Consider the following 27,777-nt stretch of genomic DNA (forward strand, 5'->3'; position numbering starts at 1 on the left):
GTCTGGGAGAATGTGTCAGCAATTGGGTCAATCCAGAGAGGAACCGTGGGTGTGCTTCTGTAGCAAACAGGCTCCTTCAGGCCCAGGGGCTTGTTGCAGTAAGAGGCAGGGTGTGAAGGTCAGGCAGCAATCCCCAGTGTAGAAGATAAGCCCAGTTTTTCTGGACTGCTAGTGTCCAAGAGTACCTACTGTATCCTGCTCTGCATCAGCTGAAAGAAAGGACAGAGTATGTAGGCAACTGCTGTTTTTTCTGGCTATGCACGTGTGGTACTTTTCCAAGTAAAGGTTGGTTTCTAGAGCAAGAAGTAAGCTGGTAGACCTGGAATTAGGGCTGAATTCTGGCTGAGCATGTGCTTAAGCCCACTGGGAGCCTGGGAGGATGGCATTGGTATGGGGACAGAGGGGAACTGGACCGTGATGCCCCATTTTGAAGTGTGCCAGCAGGGAGGGTGACCTCAGGGTGCCAGGACAGAGGCTAGCGTTGGTGCCCACTTGGGACAAACCAAGCCTAAAGGGGTGAAGTTGACACCCCAGCACAACCAGGGTTTCCTGATGAGCCCTGGTGAGGCACTGGGGTTCTGCTGGTCGTGCAGATTGTGGCCCTCCTGCTTTTACCAACACGCGTTTCTTAGGGGGATGGATGTGTCTGAAATAAGCCTGTTAGTACCAGGACCGTACATACCCATCAGGATGGCAGCAAGCAGATGTTCTTGCCTCCTGGGTGGAGTTCAAGGCCTGTGTGTAGATGTTACCTCCTCCCCTGGTGGTGCAGGTGATGCATGGGCACCTGTGCCCTGTCCCCCCCCCCCGTCTACACCACCAGTGCTGCCGTTCTGCAAGCAGCTCCTTGCAGTATGGCATTTCCAGCCTCTTGTGCTTGGATGTCTGAGTTTGAAATATCTCGTTGCTGATCCTGCAAAATACTAGCTTTTCATCACCACATCCTTTTGTGTGAACGCTGTGTTGAATTTTCAGTATGGATTTAATTTTTTTTTTGAATATTATATGTTAAGTGATTCCAATTTTCTCTTGGCCACTTTAGCTTAATTATTGTTATAGCTGCCCTTTTCTGAAATGTGTTAGGCCTGTTCTGATTTTTCTTCTCAGTTTCATTTAAATGCTTGGTAGCTTAAGTAAACCTAGCCGTATGTATTTTGCTTAGAACAACAGATTCCCATTAAATCAAATACAGGAGTTCATTTAGCTTATAGGAAGACTGTATGGCACTATGCAGTGGAAAACATACTGTGTTGTAGCCCACAGCATTACACTGAGCGTGGTTCATTTCTTGTTGTTTATCATATATATTTGATTCTCAAAGATATTATTGCTCTTCATGCGGCATTTTCTCACAGCGGATGACCTGTCCCATTCCCCTAGATCTTAGCCTTTGCAGAGGGGAAAAAAATCCTCTGTTTACTCAAGACGAATGATAAGGTGCCCTTCAGAAGGCTAGTGAGTAAACCTGGAGCTCAGCAAGAAAAATGTATCGAAGTGATGTATTGCTTAAACCCGGATCCTAAAGTTTATACAGACCTTCCTTCAGTGGAGCAGGAGGAGCTGCTGGAGTCCCTCTGAAACACAGTGCTGGCTGTCCTTGTGTTCAAAAGAAGGCTCCTTCCTGAGTACAGAAGAGGAGTGACCCATGAAAATTTAGAAGTTTTGAGGTCCTGGGAGGTTGGAGTGACAGGCACGAGGAGGCCGCATGGATGGCGGTGCGTTGGGTCTAAGCCTTCGCAAAGAGCTTGAACCCTCCCCGGGCTGTGTGAGTGACACCGTGACTGCTCTTCTGGGCTCGTCCTTCAGGAAGCAGAGGGCTGGAAAATTCTGCCTAGGAGGCGTGGGAGCAAGAGGAGGTGAAAGAAAAGGTGGGAGGTGTCCCTGCTGAATTGTTGGCTTGTTGTTTTGTTTTTGAATAAGAAGTTTATGCTCAAATAGAAGCGTACGGATGCTTCCACACAGCCTCAGACTACTTGTTCCCTAATTTGCTTTCTTTGAGAATCCAGAACCTGCTGTTTACCCTCCATAGACAGTACCTGGCCGTCATGGGGATGATCCTATATAAAGCCTCGTGTGAGGAAACGTCAGATCTGTCAAAGATAGCACAAAGTTGTTTTTAAGGAGTCTTCGGTGCAGTATTTCATAAAAGACCTTTGGAAAAGTATGAAAAGTATTTGCCTGGGTGTCTTACCACCCTCTCTGGGGAGGGAATGGGCTCCTGCCCTGTGTCACGTTGGGGACTTGGGCTCCAGCAGAAGTCAACTCCTTCCAGCCACCCGTACCCCTGGGTGTGCATCTTGTGCGTGGCCCTGGAGATTTTGTGTTTAACACCAGGGATCGGATGGGGTCTCTTGTAAATCATTGTTTTGAAAGGAAATGAACAGGCTTCGCTGGATACCCATGAATTGATCCAGGTGCTTGTTTCTAATGCAGACAATAGCTCATTCATGAGCGTAACCCAAAGAGGATGTAGTCGGTTGTATCTTTTTTTTTTTTTAACTGAAAAAAGTATTTTTGTAAGTGATTTAAAAATGGCATCAAGTTTAAAAAAAAAAAAATCAAGCAGGTGTTATGCTAAAACGTGAAGTGCTTTTACAGCTTCACAGCATATCTGCTTTTTTTTTTTTTTCTATGTATTATCATTCTCCACAATAGCAAATGGATTGAAGACACCAAGCAAACGGCTGATCATAATAGAGTTTCAGGTGCTGCATTATTGCTTGGGTTTGTGCTGCTTTGAGGTGGCTGTTGGTGGTAAGTCAACAGCAAAAGAGTATGATTATCTGTGTGACTGCAGAGCAAAGACACGTAGAACCAGAAGCATGGGGTTCTGTTGAAATACTGTGTCCTAAAAATTGAATATAAATATCCTAAAAAAGTTTCCAATTCCCCTTCCTGTTTATCACTTCTTAAAATAAATGAAAACAGCCAACATTTTTAGAAATTTCTTGAAAACTCTGCAATTCCAGGATATGAGCATGACACTGCTACCAGGCTACTGAAAGACCACAAAGAAGTGTTCAGCGGAGCGAAGAGACCAGTTTCCTTTGTTTTAGATTATAGGATATTATTTACAACTGGTCGCAGCTTGTTGTTTTAAAGCCAGTGATTTCCAGCCTCTGCACACACAGGGGCCGCGAGGAGGGGAAGCGGAGAGCCGAGCTTCGGGGCGCGCATGCTGCTCTGCCGTGCCTCCTGCACTCCAGATGGTCCAGCCCTGCAGCTCGGGCACTGCTTATTCTCTCCCGTTTCCTAAATCTTGCTAATTTTCTCTTCCATAAATCAGCAGTTCCATTTCCTAGCAATTAATCATTTTGCTTATTTTTTCCTTCTATATTTAATCCTTCCCATTCATCAACTCTCTTGCATTTTAATCTTCCAATAATAGAAAAGTTGTACGTATTGCTATGCCGTTCAGATTCCTGCCCACATACCACAATTTCGTGTCTTTATTTTGGTGACCAGCAACGAGATGCTCCAGAGGAAAGATCAGTATCCTGCCCCACCTTGAAGGGCGAATACATCATCCTTACAGTCTGTGATGGTCTCGGCTTTCTCCCTTAATTATTGGGTAAAGCATGAGATGTTTTACGTTCGTTTCCAAAATTTTGCTGAGGTAGGAAATTCTCGTCCAGGTCCTTTTTGAAGCCAGCTGAACTCTTGGCCTCCGTGATAGAAAGTGGAATGTGTTACTAGTGGGTAATTTGCATGTTGTGTAGAAAGTATTTTCTTTTATGCGCATTGAATTTTTATTTGGTTTAGATTAATCTTCTGCCTGTGTCACGAGAGAGAAACAGAACAGCCTGTTTTATCTTCCCCATGTATTTCCTAAAGCATACATTTTAAGGAGACCAACTAGAGCCCTGGGAATTTGAGAGGCGCACACATGCTCAGGTGTTACCCAAAGCTGGAGTGCACCATCCTCATGCTCAGGAGCACTGATGCGAGGGGTTTGCTGCCTGCCCCTCATTTTTGGGACCTGGAGTTGGACCTGGATAGGAGCTAGCCTGCCATCACAGGAGGGCAACCAAAGCCATCTGCACCACTGGTGCAAGCTATCACTCTAGTCAGCGAGGCTCTTGTCAAATGAATTAAAAGCCATCACTCTGTGCATGCGTTTCTTGTTTTTTGACAAAGCATCGGAGAGGTATCTATCAGATGAGCGATCTGATTGAATGATAGTTCCTTTGTTCCAAGATATACCTACAATGCATATGTATAATCGTTGCTGCTTTATTTTACTTTTATATATTAATTCTACAGAAAACTTTATAAAAGCTGCATTGTGTTTCTTAAGTGATTCTTCAGACCAAACCCTGAGTTAAAAACACTTGGTGAGAATGCTGGGGGGGGATGTGTATTGTTGATACCTGCGATAGCAATGGAAAATGAGTCTTGTGGTACTGTTCACTAAGTGACAAAGCTGGCCCAGGGAGCCTATAAGAGGAGACATCCAGGGGGTCCATAGGTCTGCATTTGAATGGATGTATTACATGCCATCTCGTTGACAACATCTGCTGCATGCATCTCCTGTCATTCCAGGACTTGCTCAGACATCTGAAGAACTTCCCACCTCTCAACTGCACGTTGATAGTGGTGCCCTTTGTGGACCCGTGTTGGTAAATTCTCTATAGTACATAATGCCGCTCTGCATTTAACATGTGTACGTAACTGCTCAGATAAAATAAATTCGTTGTACCTCGCTGCAGCTGTCAGTGAAAGGAAATTGCGCGTTTTTCCCTTGAGTGTTGGGATAGTTTTTTCCCAGTCTTTCTTTCTTTGAAAGCTCCAGTCGTCTGCTTCTTTTTAGATCTCTCTCTTTCTTCACAGAAGAAAAATCTCGTTCTGCTTTTCTTGTATTCAGAATTATGCAAAACAGTTGCAGAACATAAACATGCAACAGTAAATACCATAGAAATGTATTCTAAAAAGATTCCACCGTTAACCACACCAAAGAAAACAAAAATGCAAGGTTCTTCAAATCAATGTAACATGCAGGAAGTGACATTTAAATTCTTACTCATTTGAAATTAAGATGTTTTACCATTTTCCTCTAAGTGTTGAAGATTTTCCATTAGTTAAAGGGGTTGTCTTGCAACCCTTCAAGAATAAGTTTTTCCATTTTTTTAAGAGGCTTAAGCTATTGGGCTTTTTTAAGGTGTTGGTGTGCACTTGAGTAGAAAAGCTTAATGAGCACTGCATACATTTAATTAGCTATTTGAGAACCTGTGCGAGATGACTGACCTCAGAAGTATTAGGAAATGGTAGTCCCACTGCTTGTCTTTACACTTCATAAAAACCATTGTTTAATTCTTGGAAGAAGAGGGTGTTTCAGTCTCGCTCAGCTTTCTTCTTTGTTATGGTTTGCTTTGCTTCTGTTGGTGTTTTTCCTGGTTCCCTTCCGTGCAGGAATACAGTATTGAAACAACTGTGTGGTTTATGGCATTTACTCTCAAGTTTTTCATTTTTTTCCTCATGTGGAAGCCTCACGTCGAGCCTCCAATAAACAGATTTTCTTGTATCCAAACCGAAAGTGAGAGCTGCAACACGGAACCGCTTCTGGCTGCAAAAGCAGGGTCAGTGTCACCCATGCACATCCAGTCCCAGCGGCTCTGAGCTCGGGCTTGCACGAGTGTTGGTCTTCTGAGCTCACGGCCAAACGCGTGGCAGTCAGGAGTCGTCGGGGCGGCAGGCTGAGCTGTCAGTCCGCAGCACCACCTGAGTTGTCTGAACACGGGTTTTCTCCTTCCCCTTTGAAGGAGCGTGCTCAAGCAAACATCTGTCCCCCCTTTTGGTTTGAATTTGCTGATCGTTCGCGTGTTGGGGACGCTGAAATGAATAAAACTGTTGATACTCTTTTGAGGCATGAAAGGACAATGCATTTGTTTCGTTTCTCAGGCATCTGCCAGAAGTGCTTGATATCGTTGAAGTGTCAAGATGTTATCTCGATCACTTAAATTCCGCATGTTAGCATTTCTCTATTGGTAGGGCTTAAAAATAAATGAAAAAAACTTGAAGTATGAACTGTTTTTCAAATGTAATATAACATTTAATGTATTTTTAGCTAGTAAAATTATCAGAGTTGCTAATTGGTATAATTTTTATCATTATTGTTGAATCTTCTTTATTAGAATATGATTTTGTTCCTTTTATCTACAACTTCTCCACAGCATCATGGCAAAATAAGTCCTTATTCCCTGTGCATCTCCTGTATATTATTCTGTCAGCCAGAAGTGTCTCTGGTATTCTGGAAGTACTGGAAGATTTTAAAATACAGTCTATTAAGGAAAAAAAAAAGATATTCTTAAAAAAAAAACCACACACTAAAACCCTGTTAAATAATTAAGATGCTTTGGGTTTTATCAGGATTGACAGTGTTCTTGCCATAATATACATATGCAAAAACTGTAAGAAGTTTAATATTTTATAGCAAGGATAACTCCAAAACCTAAATCTGCTGGCTTGTTTCTATGGTAACAAATATTGAAATATGTCTAGCCAACACTGTGGGTCCCCCCCACCCCCATTTAATTCCTGTCTATGGGTTCTAGGAATTCATTAAAACTATAGAATCCTTTTTAAATTGGTATGTTCTGTTGTAAAATTCCCTAAGATTAATGTTGAACATAACTTTAAATTTTAACATAAACATTTCTTTGAGAGAGATTTCTTCACAAGTGACAGATTAGAGTTGTATTTCTAGGACTGTGTGCACATTGATCTGGTATTTTTGTTCTTCATTGGTGAGTTGTTTTTTTTTTTTTCCTTGCATGACTATACTTAAAAAATGGAGTTTCAGCAGTCTATGGATTCTGCTGGAAATATTAAAGACTTCTTAGCTGGAACGGGCTGACTGGGAGATAACGATGGCATGAAGTCAGTGCCTGCATGATTAAATTCAGTGGCCAGGAGTTCTCGGTCAGAGCTATTTGTTAGAGAGCCTGCTCGTAAGATTAAAAAGATGACTGGGGGGGGGGGGGGGAGAGCCTTTATTTCAATTAATTTCACTTAATTCTTTGCTTAGTACAGAGTATTTTCTAGGTGTCCGATTTAAGCCATTTCTTGTCTGTCTTCTTCTGGTTGTTTTTCTTTTGAGGGCAGCCCAGCGGAGCTGGGAAGCAATCTCAAGTGTTGGCTGTGAGTTTATACTTCCCCAGTGGTAATTGAAACCACAAGCACCTAGTCCTAGAAGTAAGAGAAAATTGTTGAGACTTTGAAGTGAAACATCAGGTCGACGCAACATCTTGCATCTGGTTGACTAGCCAGCATTAGATGCAGCTGGAAGCATGAAGACTACACCTGTGGGGACTCCGGTTTCTACATGGATGCAGTGAAGATAATGAGGCAACAAAAGGAAAATTTCAGAAACTGAGATTTGTGCCTAACAGCTGTGTTTCAGGAGCCCTTGCGTATGGACTAAATGCATGTTTTCTCGTAGGGCTAATAGCATCCAAACATTTGTCCTTGAAGACACTGATAGCTGGGGACTTGGAGATCAGACCCAGCAGTCTTAGCTGATGGCTCAAAGGGAAAGGAGATGCAGCTGGAACCAGTGACTGAAGGACTCGGTGGAGGCAGAAGGTGGTACTTGGAAGAAGTGAGGTCCATGGGTTGATGTCCTCCCAGAGCAGTAAGGAAGAAAGTGTATGCTTAATTGCAAAGGATTATTTTTCACAGTACCATGCAGGAGTGACTAATGTCAGTGCAGATCTTGAGACTGTCTGAAAGAAGGGTGTGCACAAGTAAATGCTTAAAATAAAAAGATATAAATACTATTCAACTGGATTGCGAGCTACATGTCCTGTCACCTTTCATGCCCCAGTTAAATCTCCAAAATTTCCTTTTATGATTGAAAACACTATGTAGGAAAAGAAGTGAGTCAACGCTCAGTGAAGAACTTGCTTCAGGTCGGATGTGGGAGACGTGCGAGACGCGAGCTCTCGGCTTGCACCTCCAGAGTGTGGATGTACTTGTCCCTGGCCCGGGATGCTCCTTTTCCTTTCACACACATCCCGTGGTGTTCTTTGAACCAGCACGGCTTATGGAAATAGGAGCTGAAGTGTCTTGAACAAGAAAGTTACCAAAGTCTTGCTCCTCCTTACGTGGTTCCTATCATTGCAGGGTCTGAAAGCTCCCGCGGGTGTGTGCCGCTGGACGGGGCTGTGTGGCTGATGCAGGCGTCCTCCCTTCGTGCACCCACATGGCTCGATGTCAAGGACATCAGTGTCCACCTTTTGCAATATTTTGAACTCTCCGGAGTTCATCCAGAGGCCATGGAAAGACTTCAGCTCTCCGCATTGAGCTTCACCCAAGGGGCCACAGTACCAGATACATGCGCACTCCTGTTCCTGAGAAACAGCACTGGTTTTGAGTTTTTTCTTTTTTTTCTTTATGATAACTTTGGCTTTTTTTTTTTTCTTTAAGAAAAGCAAACATTCTCCAGTCTCCAGTATTGTAATGACAAGATGGAAATTGGCTTTTCAGGACAGAGATTTGAAGTCGTCACATGTACTTATACTGCAGGGAAGGCAGTGACTGAGGGCTCTGTGAGCTGAGGTGAAAGCTGCTTTTTTCTTAATCCAAAAACAAATTCTGAAAAAAAAATAAATCTGAATGAAAGTGACTCAAGACTTGCTACAAAAACAAGTGAAAAAATGCTTTCATTTCCTTGGTTCAGTGTGGAACTTGGTAAAACCACAGATGAGCTCCAGCCCAAACTTGCTTCTTTAAAATAATCCATTTGTCTTCAGTAGTCCCAAGAATATAGTTAATGAAATGGGGTCTGTTTTGAGGATTTCTCGCATCGTACGGACAGACCTGTCAAATTTATTTTCGGGAAAACCGAGCAGGATCGAGAGCAGGATTATATGTCTGCATAAAAGCTGTGACTATTCCCATTCCATTAGGCTTTTAATCTTTCATAGGCAAAGCTAGGCTGCACGCTAAGGCAGAGCCAGTTGGTAGCTGTCAGGAAGCTTTCACCATGGACAAATGTGTCCACACCAGTTTTTCCACCTTACTTTAAAACATCTGGTATATATCAGGGTCCTGCACACCCTCTTTGACTCTAGGAGCTGTGAAATGAAAAAGCAACTTGTATGCTTGTCTGATCAGCTCTCACATTCTCATATGGTGTCTGTATAATCAGATGCATCAAATAATACTTTGATTTGCTCCTACGGCTTGAAAAATATGTACAGTCGGTTCTAGATTAATTGCTTAAATCCTGCAGAGAGTGAGAGCAACTTTAGGGGACGGGTGTGAGGGCTGGGAAAGGCAGCAGTTACACTGTCTGCTCCGCACAAGGCAAAGGTTCAAGCCGCAGTCGCTGCTATTACCCTTCGTGGTGTTTTTGCAGAACAGGAGTCGGTGTTTTCCTTAACGTGAGCAATCCCGTAGAAAGATGCATACCAGATGATTAAAATATAATGGGCAGTGTGAGTGCACGCATAGAAAATGGGCTGCGGTACGGGAGCGATCACTTCCTTTTCAGAGGAGAAACAAGGATTTGTAGAGCTGGATTCGTTTTAAATCTGTGAGTGCTGCTTCTGGCAGTGGGGGAAGTTTTGTTCTGGTGGCTTTTTTGGAGGCCTGCGGTGTGGAGTACAGGCTGGATGGTACGACTCCACAGTGACTTGTGAGGGATGTTCCCAACCATAGTTACTGACAGCCGGCTGCTGTGCCCCAGTTCCCCGCTGATTCACTTTCTCATATTTGAGTCTTCTGGAGGCAAAATTTGGAGGGGTCAGGAGTGGCATCGCTGCAGCTTCTTGTCGGTCCTCAATTCCCCACCCTTATGGCAGGGAGTTTTCCTCTCCCCTCGGTAGGCTCTCCTGCCGTGGCATTTCAAGACAGAAGACATACCGTCGTGTTGCTTAGCCCCGCGGCAGCTCAAAACTTGTGCCGGATTAATTAAAAAGCAGAGCCGTGCCCTCTGCAGCAGCAGAGCAGCGCAGGGTGGGAGTGATGGGAGGAGAGCTGTGTGCTTGGGGCAGGAGGACTCATCCTGCCTCTCATCCTGCCTGCAAAAAGGGCTGAAAACTCCTGGTGTCAGTGGGAGATGTGAGGGGAGCGGGTATCGGCAGCAAGATCTGCATGGCTCTGCGAGGTGAGTGCTGCCTGAAGCGCTCCTGTTACAAGGGAGCCATCCCACCTCTGGAGTGTGTTATTTTCTAAAGTGCTGTCAGGCCCCTTTTCCGTCCTGAACATTTTGCAAAAATTACAAAAGAAAGCCTCTTGGAAGAGTGGATAGGTGGCGAAGCTGAATTTCTCCTCCATGTCATGTACTTCATACAATTTAAAAGCCTCGTTCTGCCTTTCATCTTGTGAACTGTTTTCTGCAGATATTTCCTAACTTTTCCCATGACGTTTTAGCCTGTTTCTTTAGAAGATTGTATGGACTGAAAGAGACTATTGTTTCTGCAAGAGTGCAAGCATGTGCACATTTGCTGATCTGGTTGGTACAGGATTTCAAGAGTGGGTGTTTGACTGAGGAGCAGGATTTGGACGTGTGTGTGTGTACGAATTCTTGCTAGCGGCGTGCTCTCTGATTTCGTAAATAAGATCACATTTCACTTTCTAGGTTCTTCAGTTGTGTTGCTCCAAAAGCTGAACTCCGGTATCATGAGACATAAACAAGGAAACGGCGTAAAGATTACAGATTACAGAAACTTCAGTTAGCAGAGATTTGAAGGCTGTTTTGGTTTTCAGTTCTGTTCCTGGATAGGTATCAACTACCAGATTGCATAGAGGCTCAGCACAGCTATTGTTCACAAATAACATAGGCTTAAAAACTAATAACTCATTGTCATTCATGCTTTCTTTCTTGTTCAGTGTCTGGGTTTTCATTGTTGAAGCAGGGGAGAGGCCAACAAGTACTTTCCAGCCTGGCATTCAGGAGGTAGACTTTGGCAGCTGAGCTGCACTTCCCAGCTCTGGAGATGCTGAAACCTGAGTATTTACAACAAACTCTTCTTGCAAAGTAGTTTACATCGTGCAGTGTGTTTTTCAGTCGGATGGTATCGCCAGGGAGCAAAGAAACCGCCAGGGGTTGTTTTCGTTTCACGCCCAGGATCTCGTCGGAGGCAACCTCGCCACAGATTTGCTTCCCCTTTTGGGAACGTTACCTCGAAGATTGCGCTGGGATAACTCCAGCTTCCTCGTCTACGGTGGGGTGACCTAGATCTCTGCTGGCGCCGAGATCGCATCTCCTTTGGGTACGGAGTGAGAACGGCGGCGGCGGCCCCGATGGCTGGTCTGTGGGCAGGTTGCCCTGCTGTGCTCCTGTCTTGGCAGCGAGGCGGCCCGCGGGGGTCTTGCTCCACGTTTTGTGTCATGCCGTTCTCATCAGAGGTTGTGAGGGAACTGTAGGGTCTTCTTTACGTGCTGTTTTCTGCAGGTGTGAAAAAAAAATCCCCAAAAGTTTTTGTAGCAACAGCAGTTACTGCGTAACTGACAATTCGCCGTTTCCCCATTTTAATAGGGTTTCTCTCAGGAATTGTTGACGTTGGTGAATGAGCCCTTGGTAGTAGAGGATGAAGGTTGGTAATTTAGGAGTTGGTGAGGACTGGTCCCGTAGTTTGTTGATGGAGTTTGCCCATCTGAAGTGTGTTTTGGTGTATGGATGCACAGAAATTCCCAGGCGTTGACAAAAGCAGTTGATGACAGCCAATTTTGTATGAGGATGAGGAAGAGAGGCTGTGAAGTGAGGAGGAGTTGGTTGTTTGTCTGGTGTCTTTAACCTACTGAATATCATATTTAGCTGTGAGCGTACAGCCTCACCCATAGTCACCTGTGTTTTTAGCGCCTCTGGACCAAACTGCTATGTTGGCTATCCTTGAAGGGCTTTTTTGGTGCCTCAGTGGGATACTAGCATGGGTCAACTACCTGGCTTCACAGGCCTCCTCACTGCTTGCCTGAGCGATGGTTCTTAAATCGCACCTCCTTTTCACCAGCTTGCGGACACACTACAGAGCACGGGAACTGATCTGCGTAGCTGCCTTTTCCCAGCCGAGATTCCTTTTGTTTGAGAGCGAGCGAGCCCTTGTTGCTACAGCCAGGAATATTTGAGGCATGTGTTTGCTGACGGTTTCTGCTCTGCACTCCCGAGGATTGCATGTAGGGCAGTTTGGAGGGCTCCGAGCAGTGCAGCTCCCTGTTTGCAGTAGGCAAGTTCATTAGAGCCCTAAATTATTTACCTTGAAGAATTCAAGCCCTGAATTATTTACCTTTAAGAACCGTCCTCTTGCATCGTGCATTGGGTTGACTGTAGAGCTACACAGTGTTATAGGCTGTGAATGCCCTAAGCCGGCATAATATCTAGGGCCACTTCAGCTATCTGCTGTTAATTTTATTTTCATACACAAACACGTGGAAATATTACAAGTAAGGTCACGTTGTGAATCACCCAGATATAAAAATGATTTGCGCAGCCCTGGTGCAAGCCTCGGGAACACACGGTCAGCCTGTGACTTTGTGATCACGTCCCTCTCTCGGCGCTGAACGCGGAGCTCTCGGCGCGCAGCAAGCGAGCTCTTCAGCATCGTGGCTTCCTCCTGCTGTTCCGCCTTTGGCCCCTGGCTTTATTTATTGCACACCACTCAAATCCTACTGAAGGAGTTAGTAATTTCCTCACCAACTTTCCCGTTTATCGCTGTCACGCTCGAGGGTTTGACGAATGGTTTGGGAAGCGTTGCTGCTTTTTTTTTACGGGAAGAGCTAAAATAGAGGACAAAGGATCTTGAGGATCTCACAGCCTGGCCACGGAGACGTCTCAGTGTCACATAATATTTCACATACTGGAAATACACTTCACTTTTGCTTTTGCTGTGAGTGTTCATTAGTTTTACTTGAGAGAAGCCAGGGTTTCAGGTTGGTTAGGAACTCGCCATTAGCGGTCACTTGGGAGATGCTGGGTTGAGATGACTCGAGTGCCCTGCACTGCGGCCACGTGGCAGCTCTCTGGGGCACAGCTCGTCTGCCCGAGCGGCCAGAGGGATAGCAGGGAGCCGGGGGGTGGCTGCTGCCTTCGTTGCCAGCAAACACCAGTATTTTCCTGTGCTTTTATACCACAGCACTGATGCACGGCTCAGGTATGTCCAGTGCACCGAGCACGGCAGGGGAAGCACAAAGGGAGATGCTGCAGGCAGCAGCAACCCACAACACTTCTTTTCAATGCTTCCACCCGTCAGTGCTCTTTCTTACAAGCTACCTTTGCTACACCAAAGAAAAAACGCAAGAAGCAAACAATGGCAAATGGCATCAGCTGGCATTGTATCAATGCAAACAGGATTCATAGCCACCGCATGACCACCTGCAGCCCTCTGCATCTGACCGGCTCATCGCTCTCTCCCCATCCAACCTCCATTTTCCCATCCCTGTCCAGTGAAGTTTCTTGTTCTGGTGTATTTTTCTCCTCCTTCCCCTGGCCCAGCTTTTGGCTGCTTTGCCTGTAGCTTCAGTGGCTCCACGCTGCCGGGGCCGTGGCAGGGAGGTCGCCTGGAGCAAGCACAGGGGTCAGCCCTGACCTCGCTCGGGAAGTTGCAAATCTTTTCACACTTGCGGTTGTTCCTTTTTTTGTTTGTTTGCTTTGTTTCGTTTTTTTGGAAAGCTTGCAAATTGGCCAGATTCAGGCAGATTTTTGTCGTGGACACTAAAGTTCACTTTCCATGGAAAAGCCCAGTTTCTCAGTGCTAGTCCCAGGGTTAAAATCTCTGTTGCAGCGGTTGCCAGAACGTGTTGAGTTTTTCCAGACACTGTTTTTTTTTTTTTTTTTTTTCCTGAAATGGCTCAATCAGACCGCTGTGACCAAAACCTTGCAACAAAGCTCTCTCTGGCAGACATCCATGTCGCCCATGGACAGAGTATGCCAAACACTCGAGCCCCTGGTACAGCAGGAGGGGTATGACAACTGTATCCCACCTGTGCTGCGTGGCTGTGTCTACTTCATTTGTCCTTGTGAAGGTAGGCAAGGGATCAAGTACAGATGGTTGAGTTGCATTTCCTGAAGTGAAGGTATTTGTTTTGTTTGCTTTCAGAGAAAGCAATGAAATATTGACGTTAATGGCATTTCCAGTACCGAAAATCCAGTCGCATTTTTTCTTCACGTATGATGTGTCTTCAGGCGGCTCAGAGAGGCTGGTAGTTTTTTTATGAGGCTGTATCTTGATTTGGGTTTCTACCATATGGCCTTTTTTCTCCCTTGTTTAAGTATGGAAATTTCTTAAGTGTCCATTATGGTTCATCGGTGTATTGGTGGGAGGGTTTGACGCTGAAACATAAAGCTAGTAATCTGTGAAGCAGGGAGTAAGCACAGACACAAAAAGACCCTTTTAAGAATTTTAAGCCAAGTCGCTACCTAGATAATGTTGTAGGTGCACAGTTCAGGGAAACTGTACAGTTAAGTAATTTACTGTTGATGTAATTTTGCAAGTACTATTTTTACATTGCTGCTGTGGTTATTAGTGGCACGTATTTACTGCTGAAACTGAAAGAAATGTAGAAGCAGCTCCCTCTTCCCCCATATGTCTGCTTTCGGTGGCACTGAGTATCTGCTGGGCTTTCATCCTGGGATGCAGGATTTGGGCTCAGGGAGCTGAGTTCCCTTGCACAGCTCCACAAGCGATCTGCTGTCCTCTCTAGGCTGCCCCCTCCAAGGTGCAGTCTGCCGATGGTTGGTCAATAAGGAATTTTGGAGAAAGGACTTTTTCTTGGTTAATATCTTCATGACACTCAGCAGGAAAAAAAAAAAAGACCTAAATATCTGCTGGGAAGTCTAACAGCTGTAATACAAATAATAGATAATCTTCTGCAGTTAATCAATTTTCTCTTTTGTGTTGATTTTCACACAGAGCGATGAGGCAAGAGAGAAGTTTTTAAAAACAGGAAAATGTGATTGCAGAAACATCATTGTTGGCTGGAGGACTCGGTGGATTCAGGTAATAATGTGACACCACTTTTTATTACGCTTTAAAAACTGGCTAGATTTCAGGTTGACAGTGGCCCTTTGTCAGAGACTGAACGGTACAGGAAGGTGACAAGGTATAGCGAGACCCCGTGGCCCGCTGCTAAATTAATTCCGACCAGGCAAGCGGGTGTAAGTGTTCTGGCAGCAGGGGTGATTGGTGAATAGGACGGTGTTGCTGGGGCATCTTCCTTTGTTATGGCAGGCTGTTAAAACTGAGCTTGTTCTTTTTAGTTTTCTGTGTTAGTGTTTTGTTTTGTTTTGTTTTACCCTAAGAGAGAGGCTCTTATTCAACCACTTACAACTGCACAGAAGTAGAAGGGAAGCTCCAGGCCTGTTTTTATGGAAGAAGGTCAAATGATTATCTGGCCCTTCAGACTGTAAAATGTTGAATCTATGACTATCTCCTTTGAATTCCCCATTTTAAAAGATTTCTGGATCAGAGCAGATAGTTGTCTGCTAAAAGACCCGTGCCTAGATCATTGCTGTAGAGGACTACCACTGTTTGTTTTGTGTGAATGGAGACTATTTCTCGTTGAAGAATTGTAGGAATCCCAATGTGTGATGTTTAAATAATGCTACTGATATGTTCAGACCTGATTTTATAAAAAATGTAAGTTGCTAGCTAAAATGCATCTTATGTTTTTAATCATTTAATTATTTTCCTGAGGGACAGGGGAAGCTGGAGAGGGGGGCATTTACAGTGCTAATTGCGATGGAGTTTGTGAGTGGGGTCAGATCAGAAAATTGCAGAATCATAGGGGTTGGAAGGGACCGCTGGAGACAAAGTCCAAACCCCTGCTAAAAGCAGGTTTCCTACAGTAGGGCTGAGCAGGAAAGCATCCAGGCGGATCCTACTCTCACACTTCTTAGGCAGTCCTGGTGAAGTCATCAGGCTTTTCACAAGCAGAAGGGTTTTTCCCATGTGTATTTGATTCCAGGATAAGGGTTTACAGTGGCTCTTTCATACGCTGATTTTTCACAGGTATGAGGAGATGGAAAAGCATGCATCTTTGTCGATGTAGGCTTTTAGTTTTCAGCACAAACTGAAGAAGTGCTGCACTATTTTATCAAGGAGCAGGTCAGCAGAGCTGGTTGCCTTACATTGAACTGTTTTTAACTGATGATTCCTTTTTCTTTGTTAGGTGCTAGGTGGGAAAGAAATGCAAGTGCGGCTTTGCGTTGCTGTATTTGTGACCAGGAAAGACATTTAAATAGTATGTGAATGGGTGTGGGGATTTGATATTTCCTCGAGCCAGCTTCTTTTTAATATTAAATTGCATACTCCAGGAAGATAGTTGCTGTATCAACATCAGTATAATGACACATTATTGAAAAATCAATATCCAGTCATAGAAATGAGTCCTGGTGTAAGCAGTTGTGTGCTTACAGCTGCGATGCGTATGTGTTCGCAAATGTAATGGACTTTTTTTCTCTTGTAGCACTGGTTACTTGCATAAACACTGTATGTGTGACTCATTGCAGAGTATAAACTTATTTTAAAGGAGCAAGTGTGGGATTTGCTGAATATCCTATTGCTTGCATCCCTGAATACTTGCATTAGGTCATGATTAATCTTAAATTGGCCAACCTGGGAGGAAAATTACTGCTGATCTCCCATAGGTGACTTCAGAAATAAACAGAAGGATGGAAGTGCTTTAAAAACATAAATAGTAGTTAGAATTCATGGAATCATAAAGCAAACATATGGTACAAGGTCCTCTAAAACACAACACTTGAAAGCTTTTTTATAGTTAGAGAAAAAGCTTGTTTAGTTACCACAGGGAAAGTAAATATTTTCATTCCTTTTTCTTCAGTTCTTTCTCATTCCATTCCTCTTTCTTTCTTCCTTTTTTTTCTCGATTTGGTGGGCTGGGTGACCAAAACCAGATGGGCTTATAGAAAGCCCTACTGGGGGCAAGAGATAGGTTGCTAATGTCCTCCACTTGACGGGCTTGTTTTCGATGTCCACCTGCAGTGTTGGGTTGGGGTCGATGTCACCCAAACTGAGCGGCGTGTGCGTGCGAGATGCGATGAGCGCCATGGCAGCTCCGGGGTGGGCCAGGAGAGCACCTATTTTTGTAACATGGCGCATCAGGCATCGACGCTGGGCGATGCCATCCCAGTGTGTGTTTTTGGGGAGCACGGGGGGCTGCACACCATGGCGTCCCCACTCTTTGGATGCGTTTTTGGTGGGGCCATGTGTGGTTTCGAGCGCCACGGCCAGGGTGGCATGGTGGGAGGAGAGGCTGATGGTGAGATGGGCGAAGGAGGAAGATGGGGAGCGGGGGGCCGGGCGGGGAGCGAGGCGGGAGAGGGGCAGCCGGGAGGAACATGCGGCTCCAGGGGGAAATGCTGTGTGCTTTGCAGTTGCCTGTGTGGATAGAAACCAGATGGTGCGCTGGAACACCCGCTCGCTCGGGTGGCGGCGGAGCCAAACATATGGTTAATGGTTAGGAGGAATAGCTCGCAGAGCCAGGGCTTTGCTGACTGCCTCGCATTACAGATTGTTACAGTGTGTCATTACATTGCCAAACTAAGTGCTTAATACCCACTGCGGGCGCTGGGCACGCATTCGCGCAGATGACTTTCCGCGCGGCGCTGGCACGACCGGCAGGCTGACATCATACGTGGCTCCGCCGCGTCCCCCCGCCGCAGCCCCCAGACCCCGCTTGCCGTGGAAACGCCGTAAATCTGGCATTTTACAAGCCTAAAACCTACAGCAGGCAGCTTTCCTGTTCTGCGTGCGTGCCTTTAATCCAGTTATTTCCAGCGGCGTACGGTTGGGTTTTGCTTTTCTCCCCGCAGCGGCCAAGTTCACCTCGGCTGCGGCCCTGCGCTTACATGCCCGGCATTTGAAGTTCCTGCGCCGGGAGCTTTGGGCAACACCGGGCCCATGTTATCTAAGGAACTGCTGAGCTCATTCATCTCCTTTTCACGGCCCGCTTCCTTTTATTTTTAGCCAAATCCGTCAGGCCTGACAGGCGGGTAATTTGAGCCAGAGAAAGGGCAAAGCTCCAGGTCCTTTCCACAAAGCAATTCTTCTCCTCCCTCCTGGGAAGGCTCCAAACTCGGCCTGCTCCAGGCAGATGGATTTGTTGAGTCATGTGAGATCATTTACACAAAAACACAGTGAGGCGGTGAAGAAAAAAAAAAAAAAAAAAAAGGGAAAGAAAAAGAAAACGGAGGGGGAAGGGGTGGGGGAGCGTGTGCTGCTGTTGGTTGGGCTGCGAGGGTAGGAAATGTGCTGCACGGCAGCGAGACGGAGGAATGCAGCGGATTCATTCTTGTATAAGGTAATGTCTAGTTTACAGTGCAGGGTGGAGCCAGCGTGGAGAAATCACTCGAAAACAGATTACTCATTTAAAACTCGAATTCTCCTTGAAATAAAACAACCAAGACCCAAAACAACCAGCAAGCCGTGCGCGCACGCAACAAAGGGCACGCTGTTGGCAGCGCTGGGTTGCAGGATCGGGGGGCTCCCAGTGGGGGGGTTGCTGGAGAAGCAGTTTGCCCCCTGCTACTGCAGGCACTGGCCCTGCCAGGGGACCCAGTGGCAGCACCGGTGTGTGTCCCCCAGCCTGCCCAGGGACATTTTGTGGTGCTGGGGGGGTGGACACGGCGGGCAGGCTGCCTCTTGGCATGGTGCATGGCCGCAGCAGGGGGCTGTGGCACGATCTGCGTTGCATCGGGGAGCAAACTGCTTTTAGGCCCAGGGACTGAATGCTGACGTTGTTGCCGTTTGCAACCTAAACTAACCCCAGCGTGTTTTGGTTTGTTTTGTTTATTCAAGTGGGTGGTAAGGGAGAACATCAGACTTAGGGTTGTTTAGATCTTCGTGCATCCCAGAGAATTAGGTTGGGTTAATTTATGCTGTTTTCTAATGATATGTATTCAAACTTTAAATAGGCATATACTGCATTTAAATGTTATTAATACGACTTCCAGTTACTCTAGATTTCTTAACAAGGCAATATCTAAATGCCAGTGTATTGTTCTGATGACGACTTCTACCGGGAGCAGAAACTGCAATTGGAAATTGGTAGAGCAAATAGGCAATAATATGCAATAACTTGCAAAAAGCAACTTTTAACACAAAGTATTTTCTTAAATTCTTAGCTGCATTGAAGAAATTCGTAGGACTGTGCAAGTGTGTGGTTTTGTATTTTAACTTGACCCTCTCTCCCACAGGGCAGCATCTTCTGCAGGCTACACTGTGGTGTCCGTCAAGGTGCTTTCCTTTTGGGAGGGGATTGTTTGCTTGCAGCCTGCCCTGGTCTGCTTGACCTTTTCTTCCCTTTTTCTCCTCCCACTTCTTTTTTTTCTTTTTTTTTCTTCTTTTTTTCCCCCCTACTTTTGTCTGAAAGAACACTGGATTTCACAGCCTGCTCCCTGTGCCGCGATGTGCTATTGAGCACGTTTGGCGTGGGGAGAGCCTTCTCGGCTAGACTGGCTTTCTGCGTAAGAGTTTTCTCGCTTGGAGGAAACCCTTTGTCTTTTGTTTCTTTATCAGTCTCCCTCGCTAATTATGGAGAAGGAGCACTTGGCACACCATAAGTCCCGTCTGGGTCCCACATTGGCTGTTGCACAAACCCACAACAGGGTCCTTGCCCCTCGGCTCACAGCTGAGGTCTGGGATGAGAAGCAGCAAGGGGATAAGAGTGTAAGGCATAGATGTGCAGTCAGATTGGAGACCCAGGCTGTGTGATAAGCCATGGCCACATAATGAGGAATGGCTGTAGATTGAGCTGAAATCCTCCAGAAGGTCCCAGAGAAAGGACAGCATTGTTAGTTATTCTGTTTGCATACTTACTGTAACTTTTTTTCCTCCCTTCCCAAAATACTTCATTATCCTACATCTTCTCTTGCTGTGAGCAACATTTCCCATAGCTTACACGGAGCTGCAATTCCTGTTAAATTCCCACTTAATAAAGTCAAACTCCCACCAGTGACAGTAAGACTTCCAACAGAAATGAAGGTTGTGAAAAGCCAAAAGGGTTTTTTTATTTTGTTTTTAAGATTTTGTCTGAATTAACAGAGGAAATTATGCAGAGATTGTTGACTTTTCAGATTCATTGTTCGTTGAAAGGTCTGTAGCTTCATCTCAATTTATTGCGCTTAGACGGCTTGTAGTTTTTTTTAATACCTTGTTCCTCAATATCTCCTGTCTATGCGCTGAGGTTGCCACATGTTTTTTGCTTCTGATATCGGACATCCAGCCAGACTAGACAGGTTCTGGGAACTGTTCATGACCTGACTATCAGGAAAATCAGCCTTACTCTTCCTTCCCTCTCTTTCACAGCTGCTCAACTTCCCCTCTTTCTTCTAAAAATCGTGTTGTCTGTAAGATGCTATCAGCTCCATAATTCTTTTATCTCGCTTCTCATATCGCTTCCATTCTTCTGGTCATACTGTTGCTTCCTCTATCTCACGATTAGACCAGGAATTTCTCCGCTGCTGGCATCTTCCCTTGTTGCACGTACTGTGGCGCTGCCTCCTTTGGGATCCAAGGAAGAATTCATTTGGAGTGCTTACATGTTATGTCATGTCCTGCACTTGGCTTCAGTTTGCACAGCGTGCATCAGGTAGAGGGCATCTCGAGTAATTTTTCTTTCATTGCAACCAGCTCTCTTCTCAGAGTTGAGCTGACAGTGCTAGCTAGCGCTTCAGGAGGTAAATTCCTTGGCAGGTGTGTGTTGGGTCTTAGAGAAGCGGGTGTTGCGGCAACCTCTCTGTTATTTTCTGCCCGCACAAGGAGCACTGTTCGCCTCCCACCTACAGCCACTTGCATCAGATTGTCTCTTCTGTTTCTCATGTTATTTCCACACAGGGATTCTATGTTATTTTCTTTATTGCTGTCTTTTCCGACAGCAGCTGAATACAGAAAGCCTTCAAAGCTGAGAGCTGCAATTGCTCTCTTACGTGTAAGAGACAGACTCGTTTCCCAGCTCCAAAGCAGGGGCTGCCACCGCATCCATCCAGGTCGGAGGATGAGCAAGAGATCCTTGGTGCCTCACTACCCAGAGCAGCAAGGGATGTGGGTCCTGCTCTGAGGTTTGACCTAGTTGCTCTTTACAAAGTGGCGCAACTCGTAGCTGGTTCCTGGAATTCACACTGCCAAGGCACACCAAAGCACTTGTTATTTCAGAAGAGAGGCAGTTTTTCTTTCTTTCCTTCAGGCTTGAGAGAACTTCATTTCCTTCCAAAGACCTTATTCTATGCCGTAATTGTATAACCTTCCTCAATCTGAAGTTGTGCCAAGGAGAGCTGCTCTCCCTGTGAGCAAGGTAACCCTGTACTTTGAGCTCCAATTATACCCCTAGAAAGGATCAAATAGCAATTCCCTCCCACAGAAAACTTGAGCAAACTTTATAATCCTCTGTGGAGGGATCAGCAGGCTGAGAGGTGATTTCTAAGATGAGTGGGGCAGTGACCTCCTCATATCTCAGTGTTCGTTTACGGCATTTACAAGCATGCATGTACCTTAAATAAATCTCTAGACTGACAGGTTCTCCCTACAGAAAATCGTGGAAACTATGTTGTAGTGGTGGCAAGTTCAGGTTGGAAATTAGGAGATATTTCTTCTCAGGAAGAGTAGTCAGGCATCAGAATGGGTTGCCCAGGGAGGTGGTGGCGTCACCGTCCCTGGGGATGTTCAAGGAAAGGTTGGATGTGGTGCTTAGGGACATGGTTTAGTGGGTGACATTGGTGGTAGGGGGATGGTTGGACCAGATGATCTTGGAGGTCTTTTCCAGCCTTAATGATTCTGTGATGTTCCTCTATTTGATGTGTGCATCTACAGGGCAAACCAGAGATGAGGCAATATTTTTCTGATCATGCATTAATCTAAATTTCCATGGAGCTTTTTAAGGCATTAAATATACACAGATTTTTCTCATGCAGCAATGAACTGGTGCAATGGGGAAGTGCAAGAGTGTTCATAATGTATTCTGAAACTTAGCTGTTTCTGGTTGTGGCCAAATCCCATTAACTGTGATTTCCCTGCTTCCTCTTCCTCCTGTTGAGCCTTCTGGATAGTGGCTTCTCTGAACAGCTTGCTTGGAGAATCTGCTCTGAAAATTTCCCAACCACTTCACTCCTCCCAAAGCAAGCAAAACTCTGGGAGCAGCTTATCACCCACTCATCAGCAAACTTCAACCAACTTCTGCTAGAAAGCCACAGTCCGCTGTAGACCAAACAAGCTTAAATTTCTTTCCCTTCCATTTGGTTAAGCACAGCAGAGGTAGAAGTCCTTCCAGAGATTAAACTTCGCCTGTTGGTTTAGTGAGACATCAATCCCAACAGGCAGTACAGGATGTATAAAATTGGCTTATTTATTCCCTTGTAGCATCCTTGAAGATACTTTAAAATTTATTAGGAGTTTCTAGTGAGGATAGAATCACCCCCTGATACTGCCACTGTAGTAGCAGGTTTCTCAAGCTTGTGTTAAAAGGACTAAGTTGTTTTAAGGCTCTGTTCAGTCCACTAGCTCTTAGCTTACAGTTCCTGTAGCACTGCTAACATGAGCTTTTTTTTTTTTTTTTTGCCTTGATCCCATTATAAATTAAATTGGTGTCAGCAAATGCTGTTTCTGATCATGCACTGTAAAAAGATCCCTTTTTACCCATGTTGCAGGCCTCTCACTTGTTCGCAGCCTTTGTGTAATTAACGGGAACGTGCTATTACTCCCTGATACATTTATTCATGTATAATAGATATTTGTGGGCCATATTTGGCATTAAGTGGATGTATCGCTGCTCTTGAGGCATTTTGGTGGCTAAATAGCTGGTATTATACCCTCTGGTTACTCATTTTGATAGTTTTCCTGTGTCCATACTAAAGTGTGTGTGCTACAGAAGTACTTTCAGTTGTAGCCTTGTCAGATTTGTTTTAGGAACAGAAATGGCCTCATTTTTCAAAGATGTTTATCTGTGAGTGAGTGGAATTATATTAATGTTTTTTTCTCAGTTGATCAAATTCTAAGTGCTGAGATGAAAGGCCCACTATTACGTTAGTACTCCTCTTGCAAAAGCAAGACTGTTTGCAGGAGCAGACCAATTTATCTTCTGTATCCGCTTCTCTCGTTGCAGCCTGAAAAGACCCTAAAGCATCCTGCTAGTAAAAGATCTCCGTTTGCAAACCAGTGTAAAATGAGGTTTAAAATGCATTTTAACTGGTGCTCAGTTCCACATTAACTACTTCTTGATTACTATGGTCACAGCATAAATAAATGAATTTGATAGCTTACTTGATCATGCTAATGTTGAATGTCTTTCTCCTTCATCAAAATATTCCTTTCATCAAAGATAGCTGCTGTCACATAGCTCCAAAGACGTTGCTTGTTGATTAAGTAAAAGGGAACATCGTATATGGAAAATAAACCCGCACTTGCAAGTTTTCTTCTTACTCAAAACTTATGAGAATATTTTATGAATTGCAGCTTGTTGTTTTCTTTTTGAATACTTTCTCGAAATAAATAATGAAGTGCTAAAAAGTGAAATTGTCATGCCATCGCCTTCTGGGAGGATGGCATAAATAATTAACAAGGGCTATCTGTTTAGTCATTTTGGGGTTGATTACTTATTGGCTTCCACATCATACTGTGGATGGGTTTGAAGCTCCTGCAGAGTGCTCGGACTGTGCTGGACTAGCTCGAACTTGTTGCTGCCCGTCTCTATGTTGCCTACTTTGATTACTTGCTTCAAAGTTTGGATTGATGTCACAACCCAGATGGTTATGATCAAGTAGCCTTTTTTCCCTTGGATGTACCACTTGGGTGCAAGCCGCAGTGTGATTTTGAAGCCTCTTCTGTAGTCCACAGCATCAGAGCCAGAGGGACCGTGTAGAGGACATCTCACACGGGTAGCATGGTGCTGTAGCAGGTAGGCATGGCACAGCCGGGCTTGTTCAGAAGAGATTTTAGAGAGTGAGGTGCTAAAAGACCAGCATAAACCATGGTCTGAAGCAGACTCTTGCACCTGATGGGTCTGTTCTTGGGTGACATTAGTTTGGTTCTGCATCTCAAGTGCGTAACCAAGAGTTTCAACCCTAACCACGAGCTGCCAGTCACACACCTAATGGGAAGTTGTTTTTCTGCTGGGTTTTGCACCTTCTGAGTGTTGTCATTGGAAATAACTGCAAGTAAAGGGCCAGAGGTTTACAGGGTATTGTTCACCATTGACTGTTTAAAACAAATCTGTGATTAATACTTTGTGGGTTAAAGAGGAAAATAGTTCATAACCTAAACTGTGGAGAAATTTTAGTTATTAACACTAATTTTAACCATGAAGCATCAATGAGTTAGGTATCGTTCAAAACACTGCATTTAGCCTCCATCAAGAAGTACTGGATAGCATCACTGCAGCAGTTGCTTCAACAGGGGCTTCCCAACAGGCAAACAGTGGTACTTCTAGAAGAACTGAGGTTGGTATTTCCAAACAGAAGTGGGGACACAACGCTAGTTGGTGACACATATTTTGATTTTCAGTACAGTAGGTGGCAGGAGAGACAAAGTGACAGCTTGGCTGAGGTAGCCTTAATGAATGCCGCAATAATTAACGAAGGCCGCACCGTGTCTATACCCAATACGCTGAAAATAAAGAGTGAAGTTGTATTGCCAGGTGATGTCTGTCACCTGGTATGATAGACACAGAGACATAAGATGGGAACATTAGACACATGTATTGTAATGCCCGTGTTAAGTGCAGCACTGCACACAGTGTCTTGTATTTCTACAGGGTCTTCTGATAGGCATCAGGGACTAAAGGGCAGCCTAAGGCAGTCCCAGGTACAGCTGCAGCCACTTGTCCTCTTTGTTTGTCCACTGTGTCCTTTGCCCAGACTTCCCCCCTTCCTTCTTGCACAAGCATTGAGTCTTATGAGGCCATGTTATGACATGCCCAATGGGATGAATCCAGCCAACAGCTGACTGAACTAAAGACATGGATGGTTTTGGGGCAGCTCAGTAGGGCCATCTTGCCTCCCGCAGGAGCAAGAGATAAGAGCAAGGCCTTGATGGCTTCAGGTTGTAGTAGAGCTGACCCCTCGGCTTACCACCTCGTCAAACAGGATAGAAGAGGTACTTCTTTAATGGATAGTAAAGTGAGTGCTGGATACTCTTCTATTCCAACATCTGATATTCTTGGACTTTTGATCTGCACTTGGATAAAATAACCTTTAAAACCTGAAAAACATGTCCTTTCTAAAAGCATACAGGAGTCTTTCCTAACATAGAGGCAAATTGAAGAAGTGAAATTAATAGTGTTCTTCCTTCTATCTCCTTTTTAAAGGTGAAAGGGTTGCTCTTCCTCTCATTTCACGTAAGGTGAACAGATTGTTTCCTTTCTTATTTATGGGAGATTTGGCCTCATTGCAAACAAGGACAAAATGTGGTGCATGTGTAACTCTAGCAGAGTCAATGAGGTTGTTACAGCAAAGGTAATTTGGCCCAGGGTTTGTAACTGGAGAAATGAAACACTTTTGTCCATTGATTTATAGGGAATTAGTGTGTGGCTAAAATAGGTCCACCCATTTGCTCTGGTGTGTTTTGTTGTTTTTTTTTTTTCTCAAGGATTGTTCTCTGGAGGACTTTTGCTCATGATGGAAGCTGCTTTATTGTGTAGGCCTGCCAGAGGGCACTGAATTTACCTTAGACCCAATAAATGGGCAATATTTGTTTCATACTTGTCAGAGGGTCTCATACTGTGTGAACCAGTTAACAGTGATGATATTTGTCCTCCATTTATCTGTATTTGCACATAAACTTTGAATTCTGGCAAAGCAAAACAAGTCAGTCATATGATGGCCTAAATTCTACATATTCATTTGATGAGTAGTGCTGTTGAGCAACACCTCTTTATTACTTATTTTCTGGTTTTGAGCCCATTGGTTTCAAAAAATTGTCTGCATTTTTCAGATATATTAGTGTTGTTTTTGCAGTTGAAGTTAACTGAGAATTGAATTGGTGTTGGAGTTATAAAACTGTCGGTATGATGTAGTGGCAAGGACAAGACATCTGTTTAGGTGCTTGCTTGGTTGTCTTTGCTGAAGAGCCTGACTGCCCCATAGATAGATCCTGAGTGCTTCTGGGCATTTAAAAGAGGATGAAATATCACCCTCATACTGGTGAGAAATGGAGGCAGGGACACGGTGATTTATTGAAGGTCATGGAGGAAATCCGAAAGGTTGGGATCGAGGTCTCCACCATCCCGCCGCAGGAACTTAATCCCGTAACTTTTAGTACGATGAAGTTTGCTTCCTCTCCCCTGAGAAACACGAGACTCTTCCAATTGGAACGATATCTGTTCTTATTACAGGAGAAGCAGGAGCAGTTTTAAAAATTTGGAATCAAGTTTAAGGCTCCTTGCCGTGAAAACTGGCACATTTAGAGAGTAGCTGTAGCTGTAGTTTGTGGTATTTCAAGGGGAAGTGGTCTGAGGAGCTCAAAACAAAAGTTAGTAGCTGTTCTGTTGTTGCTTTACGTACAGTTCAGAGAGTCTAGTAGCTGGAACAGAGTAGAGACCCAGGTGTGTGCTGACTTTGAGCAGCTTTGAGGTCACTCCATCCATGAAGCCATATTGTCTCACCCAAGGACAGGTCTTTCCTCATAGAAAAGCCATTTATAAAGAATGGGACATAATTTGTCTTTAAAAGTCTGTTATCTTTCAGATGCTAACACATGGATATGAATTGTATGGCTGCAAATAGTTAATTGTTTTTGTAACTAGGTTTAACTGTGGAGTGCTGTGCTTGGTGAAGAAGATTGGGAAGAGCTCCCATTGTGTAAAAGCAGTACCTGTCTGATGCTAATTATGAAAAACAGGTCGAAATAGTCACTTTGTAGTGAATTTCCTTAAGGAGCTTGTAGAAAGGCTTATGATGTCTGGAAGAACAGCGTCTGACTGCACTTTAAAGTAGATACCTGGACTGGTGATTAGGAAAAGATTGTTAAACAACTGGAATTTAAATACCGGTACAGCTTCATTGTAATAATTTCCCAAAAGGCACGTTGGTAATTCTGCTAAATAGAGAGTTTAATAGACTTTAGTAATGTGTACTTTGGAGACCCTACACACAAAGGAATTATGCATAAAACATTCATTATGGTAAACTGCTACCTTTTTCTGTAAGTAGGAATCTGTTGAAACAAAACCAGCGCGTTCTGTGTGGCAACATGTTGGTGGGTGTTAACAGAATTATCACCGCCTTGCCTATCACTTCACCTGCTTTGATTAAAGTTCAGCCCTTGTTATTTTACCCAGCAATAAACGCATTTGCGGACACAGATACCGGTTTATTTTTGAGGAATTCTTTGTCCGCGGGAACGTTGTTAACACGGAGCGCAGCTGTTGCTCGATCACGCTTCCCTAACTAGAACCAGCGCTTGGCTTTGTTTTCCTTTGATGTGTCCGTTCAGTGTGGTAAGAAGAAATAAATACCTGGTGCGAAACAGGGAGCAACCCATTTCTTTTTTAAAGCGATAATAAATAAAGAAAACAATAACAACAACAACAAAAAAAGGCAATGCTAGCAAGCCGCTCTAAGCAAATTTTGCATTGGATTTGGATTTGATTTCAATATGCTTCTGCAGAGGGCCCTGCTGGAGAACAGGCGAGAAAGAGGAAGGAGCAGATGCTTTTGGTAGAACAGTAGGGCATTTATCTCTTTTAATGAGGTAACATCATTAGTGCTGACAAAGTGCTGCAAATCAATACATGTAATGGACTGCTGCTGTCTTTCAATAGTGCGCAGATTGCTGTACCTCCGAGCATTCGAATCTGCTGAATCACAGGTTAGGCGTTATCTCTTGTGCGGTA

General features: G+C 44.5%; 1 protein-coding gene across 1 annotated transcript in view; it reads left to right on the top strand.

Annotated features, from left to right (window-relative positions):
* Positions 1-27,777, top strand: part of BACH2 (BTB domain and CNC homolog 2) — a 192,702-nt gene that overhangs the window by 27,362 nt on the left and 137,563 nt on the right. Inside the window, exon 2 of the mRNA XM_080586610.1 lies at positions 14,850-14,936. The gene's annotated coding sequence lies outside the window, so the exon portion shown is untranslated. The remainder of the gene's footprint in view (positions 1-14,849; positions 14,937-27,777) is intronic.

The sequence above is a fragment of the Anser brachyrhynchus genome (assembly GCF_964034855.1).
Source record: "Anser brachyrhynchus genome assembly, chromosome: 3".
Classification (NCBI taxonomy): domain Eukaryota; kingdom Metazoa; phylum Chordata; class Aves; order Anseriformes; family Anatidae; genus Anser; species Anser brachyrhynchus.